At 36.4% G+C, this 8,216-nt stretch overlaps 1 non-coding gene across 1 annotated transcript; it reads right to left on the reverse strand.

Moving 5' to 3' along the window:
- Positions 1-5,579: 5,579 nt before the first annotated feature.
- LOC142443803 (U1 spliceosomal RNA) lies at positions 5,580-5,743 on the reverse strand. The gene has a single exon (XR_012783552.1). It is a non-coding gene; the product is annotated as a U1 spliceosomal RNA (small nuclear RNA).
- Positions 5,744-8,216: the final 2,473 nt, after the last annotated feature.

Consider the following 8,216-nt stretch of genomic DNA (forward strand, 5'->3'; position numbering starts at 1 on the left):
GGGAAGATTATCCCTTTTGGACCAGTGTGAGAGTAGCAATACCGGCAGGATAGAATGAAGGTGTGGGAGAAAAGGGGAATGGATTGCAAGGATCTACATATAACCTCCTCCCTTGGGGGATGGACAATAAAATAGTGGGTAAAGAGAGACATCAGACAGTGTAAGAAATGACAAAACAATAATAATTTATAAATTATCAAGTGTTTATGAGTGAGGGGGAAGAAGGGAGGGAGGAGAGAGGGAGGGGAAACATGAGAAGCTGATAGCAAGGGCTCAAGTAGAAAGCAAATGTTTTGAGAATGATGAGGAAAACAAATGTACAAATGTGCTTGACATAATGGATGTATATGTGGATTGGGATAAGAGTTGTACAAGCCCCAATAAAGTGATTTTTTAAAAATGTGTGAGTGTGTGGTTTTAATGGAAGTGAAAAATAATTCAAGCCTCCTGGCTGGTAAAATAGAGTAGAATGTTCTAGTCAAGTTGAGGGAACATGTAGACAATGGGAGCCCAATTATGTTGGAAATATGATTATTACATTTAAGAAGCCATTGAGATGAGAATGCAATGATGTTCAGCAAGTGGCTTAATACATCCATACAATATCTAATTGCTGGTTACATGGCTGAAAAAGTGTTGGATGTCAGAGATCCAAACTGCTCCAAATATGTTCATTCCCTTACATCGTGGAGTTTAAAGCAAGCAGAGAGAGAGAATACTAAAAACATATCTATAAACTATCAGGAAATAAATGCATTGAAGTAATGCTAATACTTAGGGAATGCACCTTTATAAATAGGCTTACCATAGGTCACTTTCTTAAAATGAAATATAACCAGAAACTTGAGCAAGTGAGCTTTCCTAAAAATCATTGCAGGCAGAAATGATGCAGTGAAGACTCCATTACATTTGATTTGTAGAGAAAAGAATTTGAGCATTCACAGATTCCGCCCCCCCCCTAAATCTGCTAAATAATATTTGTGTTAGTTTGTGTGTGTGTGTGTGTGTGCGTGCCAACATGGCACCTAAGAAGATGTGGGTGCACTTTAGCCTGTCAATTAGGTTACAGCTTGATGACCTCCCTGGGAGGTGTGACCAAGAAAATGACACTCTGGAAGCCAGCCCCTCGCTCTTTCTCCCTGGGGATCTGAGGGCATGCTGCCTGATTGAGCCGCCCAGCCTCTGTGCATCGACTGTGCCACCTGTAGCCCTTGCAGCGTTCTGTTCCACCTGGTCGACTCGACCGTGGACCACTTTGCTGTGATTCCAAACCAGTTTTCCTCTCTCAAGCCGTACATTTTTAAAATATAGCTAATAATTGATTCAAAATTTAAAATAAATTGTTGTGTTTATATTGCTATTAATAATTTCAGACCTAGTGATACTACTACAATAGTTAATATCCATTAAACTCCAGTTTTCAAAGGAAGTTTCGTCTGACTCATTACATTTTTAAAAGGAAATTAATAAGGAATTGGATTTAGGGAATCATAAATTCTTTGGCCTTCTGGGAGCTTCCATTGCTGCACTCCACTGAGTTGTTGCTGTTTCATTTAATCAGGATGCAAAATTAAATCACTTTAGAATTTCTTTCAACTTAGCAACTAATATGCACCTTGGAATGGAAAATTTAAAATATTTAAAGCAATGTCTACTTTAAAATATACATTCCAATTTAGATGCTAGCATAAAAATTTATATCTGGGTATTAGTTGAGTGAAAATGATTTGGAATATGCCGATTTTGCTCTTCAGGTCAGGGAGAGGGGAAAAAGATTAGTGTTCATAAGATAGTACTCGTGTACTATGGTGTTTGTTGACAGGCCTTTCAAAACTCTCCATGGGGGCCTATAGCCTTAAAATATTCTATAACTTTTATTCTATATCCCCAGCCTTTGGCTCAGTGACTATGCAGATTGTTGAACTACAGCTGACACATATTGGAGGCAAGAGCGATCACAGAGAGCCTGACACAAAAGGGTATGCTCCATCTCAAGGTTTCAGGCAAGACAAGTCATTAGTGTAGTGTGTCTTGTGCATTCTTATGTGCTTAGTAGGAGAGAACTGAACACGAGGTTCTACCAGATCAGTCAGAAAGGAAATAAAAATATAATTGATATTGTAGATACAATTTACATTATGTACATTTTATTTCTTTGTGGAATTGTTCCAATCACAGATTCAGATATATGAGCATAACTGATTTAACAATAGTGCCATTTTTTCCACAGCAAGTTTGTTTTGCAAGTCATAACAATCTCAATCTGTTTTTTAAAAGAAAGTCAGTCTGAAGGGAAATGTAAAATGAAATACATTTATAAAAAGTTTATTATCTAAATATCCATTTAATTTATTTCCTTGAGGAGCTGTTCAATTCCTCACACATAGATACGTAAGTACTGTGATAAAAAATAAATGCAGTGTTCTGATATACTCCCATTGTTGCTTTCTTGGAAGATGAATTTATAAAGCCTATTCATTGTGGCAAAACAAACATTTACATGATAAATAAACACTCAGTTTTGTTTTCTTCAAATATGCCCAATGGTTTATTTATTAGCATCTATACCTCGAAGATAGCATCAAGTACAGTACCACACACAACTGACAATACAAAACTAAACTCACTTCATGGTTACATACATTTAATATGTGTTAAATACATATATTTTAATTAATTTTGTATTTTGGATAGGTTAATATTACATTAAATTATTACCTATGTTAGGTAGATATGAAAGGTAAGTCCAAAAGCATTGTGAATAGCATTTTACTTAGCATGCACATGGTTTTATTTTTTAAAAAACTATGATTAAACATGTAGCTGTAATCATTGTGTGGCTTCTTCTTCGTTTTCTCAGTGATTTGCTTACTTTTACTTCATTAGATGTCATTAAAATGTCTACTCACAACAGTGGGTTCCCAACAACCTGATGGGCCATTTCAGTGCAAGAGAGAGAGGCCAGTTCAGAAGTTCATGTGAATAGATTTTGGGAGGAAATCACAGGGATAATCTTGATTGGTTTTCTTGAAGGACACAGCAGGAGAACGGGGGCTTATTCGTCGTAAATTTTAAGAACATTTAACATTCTGTTCATGAGGAAAAGGCCGTGGATTTGAACAGAGGAATTCTTTTCTGCCAAGACAATGCTCTCACTTGCTCCTTTAAACTTTCCCTTCTTGAGCTTTAAATGGATTCTCTATGAGGACGTAGGGAGCCCAGGGAGTGCAGAGGTTCTAGTGCCCTGGTTGTGCATCAGACTGGAATCTGCACAGCTAAAACCACCAGCCTCTCTGCGGGAGAAAGATGAGCTTTTCTACTGTTGTAGGCAGTTACAGTCCCAGAAGCTCACAGGAGTAGTTCTAGCCTGTCCTTCAGGGTCACTGTGAGTCAACACGACTTGATGGCAGAGTCTTTTTTAAGGAGAACATATGTGTGTGTGCACAGCCTTATCCCATCGAACCTAAAGCACGGTTCTGGCCCCTCAACTCCCTTTCGTTTCAGAACTCAGAGAACACAACTTGAATCCTTGGAGGATATCAAATCTGGTATTTTGATGTGGTGTAAATAAAAGTACAATTCTAGGGGAAATTCAGCAAGATGGAAACAACAGTATCAGAAGTTATTGATAGAACTAAATGGATGATATGTTGAAGACAAAAACCATACCTATCAAATATTTGTTTAATCAAGGTTTATTTGATTTAGGGGCAATTATTTACTTATAACCTCATGTACATATGTGTACACATACATATATAGTTATATTTAAACACAAAATATGTGTATATATGTCGTGGTTGTTATTAGGTGCCTTGAAGTCAGTTCAGGCTCATAGTGACCTGAGGATGATGGGGAGAGTTTGGGAAGAAATCCGCCTGTCCTCAAAAGTATATGTTTTTGAGTCCACTGGGACATCAATCATCAATCCAGATCTTCCAGGGTCTACTGCTGTTTCAATGCCCCTCCACCTTAGCAGACATGTTCTACTGCAGGGATGCGTCTCTCCTGAGAAGGCGTCCAAAGGGGGAAGCCATCTCACCATCCTTGCTTCCAAGGAGCAGTCTACTTGTATTTCTTCCTAGACAGATTTGATTGTTCTAGCATTCCATGGTACATGCAGTATGCGTCAAGAACACCATCATTCAAATACATCCTCTCTTTATTAGTCTTCTTATCCAATGTCCTACTTCACATGCATGTTTGAAAAAGGTCATGGTTCGGGTCAGGCACACTGTCATCTTCAAACTGACAGCCTTACGCTTCAGCATTTTAAAGTGGTCTTGTACTGCAGATTTACCCGATGCAACATATACTTTCATTTCTTGACTACTGCTTCAGTTATTATTGATTATCGACAGAACCAAATGAAATGCATGATGGCTCCACTATTTTCTCCATTTATCATTAAGTTACTGTGAGTCTAGTTGTGAGGCTTAGAGTTTTCTTTACATTAAGTTGTAATTCATATAGAAAACTACAATCCCTCATCTTCCTCTCTTCCAGCAAGAAAAGTCACGACATCTGCCAATCAGACATTGCTAACAAGCCTTCCTCCAAAAACGATCCCCATTCTTCTTCATATACAGTCCCCATCTTCTCACAATGTGTTCACAGCATACAGACTGAGGACCTATGGGGAAAGCCTATGGCCCTGACACACATTTTCTAATTTTAGATCACTCAGTGCTCCTTTGTTCTGTTTCAATGACTGCTTCTTGATCTATGGATAGGTTCTCCAAGAATGAAATGAATTGTTGTGAAATTCCTACTCGTCCCAATTCTATCCGTCGTTTATTATGATGAACACAGTCAAATACTTTGCAGAGCCAATGAGACACAAGTAATTTGTGTGTGTGTGTGTGTGTGTGTTGCTCTCTACTTTCAGCCCAACTCCATCTGACGTCAGTAATGATACACCTTGTGCCACATCCTTTACTGAATCTGCTTTGGTTTTTCTGGCCATTCTTTGTTAATGTACTGCTGCTACAATTAATTGTTGAGCAATACTTCTCTGTGATATAAATAGTGTTGCTGGGTAATTTCCACATTCTGCTCAGTACCTTCTCTTGAAATAGTTAGAAATATGTAACTCTTTCAGTGGGTTGACCAATTAGCAATCATGCAGACTTCTTGCTAATGGTAATGAATGCTTCCTGTGCTTACTCAGCTTGTTGACACATTTTAATTCATCTATACCTTTTTTCTTTCTTTTTTTAGTAATTCTTTCTTTGCGGCTTGGACTTCTTTCTTCAGTACCCTACTTCTTGATCATACATTGCCTCTTGAAATGGTTGAATGTCAGTCAGTTATTTTTATTAAAGTGACTCTATGTATTCCCTGTCTAATTCAGTTCCTGCATCAGACATTAGTTTGCCGGTAGAATCTTTCAATAGCACAACTGGATAATTGACTTTTACTGGAGTTCTTTCAGCTTTATACATGCCAACTGCCTTATAAAAGGTGTTACTTTGACTTAGGTAGTTGTAAAAAATTTGCCAGTTTGTTCAGGAAAAATATAATTTAGAAAATTTTCGATTTGAGTAATTAGCATAGTATTTAATTTTCTCTTTTTTTTTCGGGGGAGAGCGTGAACGCAGTCCCCCGCTACCACAAATTATGCAGTCAAGTTTCCCACATTTGGGGAAATCACAGGGGTCAGCACATTGGGAGTGCAATGGATGAGCCTTGTCCTGGAAAAACGACCTTCGTGATCATAGTATCTCCCCTGCCAGGTAAGTATAGTATATAATTTTCTTAATTGAATTGTCTCTTCCTACTTTTCTTTTTCCCCCATGACTTCTGTGATCACATTTACTGAGATGTCCCTACTTTACTTCCTTTTTGGGTAACAATTCTGTATATTTAAAAATGTTCTCACTACTTTTCTGATATACCTTTAACAATTGTATTAATTAAAATATTATCTAAAGATTTATAGGCTTTAGGTGGTTAAATCCAATCATCTCTTCATGAAAAATTAAAAATTTCAATTATATTTCATAGGTATATGAATAATTGGGTTTTGGGGAAAAAAGTTTTAACACTTTCTTTAAGTGTTCAAAGATGGTAATTATTAATGTTGAGCATTTGTAAAGACAAAGGCAACCTAAAAAGTTCATGGAAATTTGAATTAAAAAATAATATAGTACAATTGATGTATGTATATGTATGGACTATGATAAGAGTTGTATGAGCCCCTAATAAAATGTTTTAAAAAATAATAATTTAGTTTTTTGATCCTTTAGATATACTCTCATATAAAATGTAGCATGGAGTAATCTATTCCCATGAAGAGTTGCAGTCTCAGAAACACACAGGGGCAGTTCTGTCTGGCCCTATTGGGTCACTGTGAATCAGAATTATGATTTTACAGAAGTTAGCTAGTTAGTTAGTTGTTGGTGAGTCAGCTACTTGCTAGTGTTTTGGAACCACTATTCAGTGATAATCTATTTTCTTTATGTCTTTATCTCTACTTATATCTTTAATTCTTCTTTAACCTTTGTATCAAGAATATGTTTACATTGAATTGTCTACTTTAATGAAATGGCACATAATCTAGGTATTGCAGCTTTTACAAATCTTTCACTATTAGATAATCATCTACTTATTTGTATGCTTTTATCTTATTGTCTTCTAATCTATTGATGGTTTCCAGGTACAGTGCTACCTAAAACCCTCTTGCTCTAGACGCTAGTAGTTTTTAGCAGAAATTTGTAAATGTACACAAGTAATTCGGTATTGTTTGACATATTTGTATTTGTAAAATAGCATAACTCTTACTTTTTCAAGTTTTTGTTTTAAATAAAGCATTCGGTACAAATACTGTTTACATTCCCTAATGCATATAAGTAGATAGAAATTTATTTCTTTATTTATCTTTAAAATGCTTGCTTTCATGAATGGTTCTTTTTCACATTTTGTGTTCTAACAAACAGTAACTGATAATGAAGAGACTACAGATATATTTATATATGTGATAGTTAGACTTTATATCAGCTTTGCTGGGAAAGGATTCTTCCATGATCTGATTTCACATACTGGTGGTCAGCTTCCTGAAAGGGTCTTCTATGCAGCGACCAACCTGTTTGGGGAAGAGTCTGGCATCACAGAACTTCCTTAATCTGGTCGTAGTCTCCATACAATTGAGAGAGGTTTCATTCAGGGAGTGGTCTACTCTTAGTATAGATTGACAATGTGTGAAAGCTTACTTACTTACTCACTGGTGTAAATTTCTTTCTATAGACATATATGAGTAAAATAAATGAAAATTCAGAAGTGTGAACCATAAAAACATAATTTAACTCTAGCTACCTTAAATTTTAAACCATAAGGTTACCAAAAAATTCATTCCATTTAAAAAGCTGTATTTCTTTGGGCTGTATTGACCCATTAACATTCTAAGTATCAGTTTACTAGGTAAAAGCTTGGGAGGAAAGCTTCCCGCCAGCTGACTCTTCATCGTTTTAAATGATTGGAGCTGAAAGAAGGAACAACGACAGGAAGGAAAGAAAGCAAATCTACACCCTTGGAGACCGTCTTCATGAACTGCTTCTAGCAGAAGGTTCCCTGGATAAATAATTATTTATCATCAATAAATCCAGATCCTATGAGGCATGATTCCCTGGGGAATGTTACGCAAGCTACATAGTTCTCTGGGTTATTACTTTAACTACTCCTGCTGTTTGAGAACTCTCTAGCAACCGTATTTAGAGACATCATTTATTACGCTACGCTGGGCCAGAACTTGTCTAGAATAGACCAGAGAAAGGGCCAGGGAAGCCTTATTCCAAATATCAAGCACCTTGATTTCCCCTATGTGCCCCTGGATGCTATGTATCTTAAAATTATAAGCAAATCCCGAGATTTGGTGTGATAGGCTACATAACTATAAACAAAACAAGATAAAAAATAACAACAGGTACAATAAACTTTCAAATTGATAGACTTACAATAGCTACAATAAACAATATACAATATTGTTTATTAATACAATAGCTATAATAAACAGTATACAATAGCTACAGTAAGATCTCAAATTGATACTCAAATTGCAATACACTGTGACCCATAGAATGGAGTAGAACTGACCTGTATGGGTTTCCTAGACTGTGTTCCAGCCTTTACTTCATCCCATGAAGCAGTATGTAGGTCGGACCTATTGAGCTTAGTGTCTTAACCACTGTGCCCACAAGGTCCTCAAGACTAATCATCAA

This window comes from Tenrec ecaudatus, chromosome 3, assembly GCF_050624435.1.
Source record: "Tenrec ecaudatus isolate mTenEca1 chromosome 3, mTenEca1.hap1, whole genome shotgun sequence".
In the NCBI taxonomy this organism is placed as follows: Eukaryota; Metazoa; Chordata; class Mammalia; order Afrosoricida; family Tenrecidae; genus Tenrec; species Tenrec ecaudatus.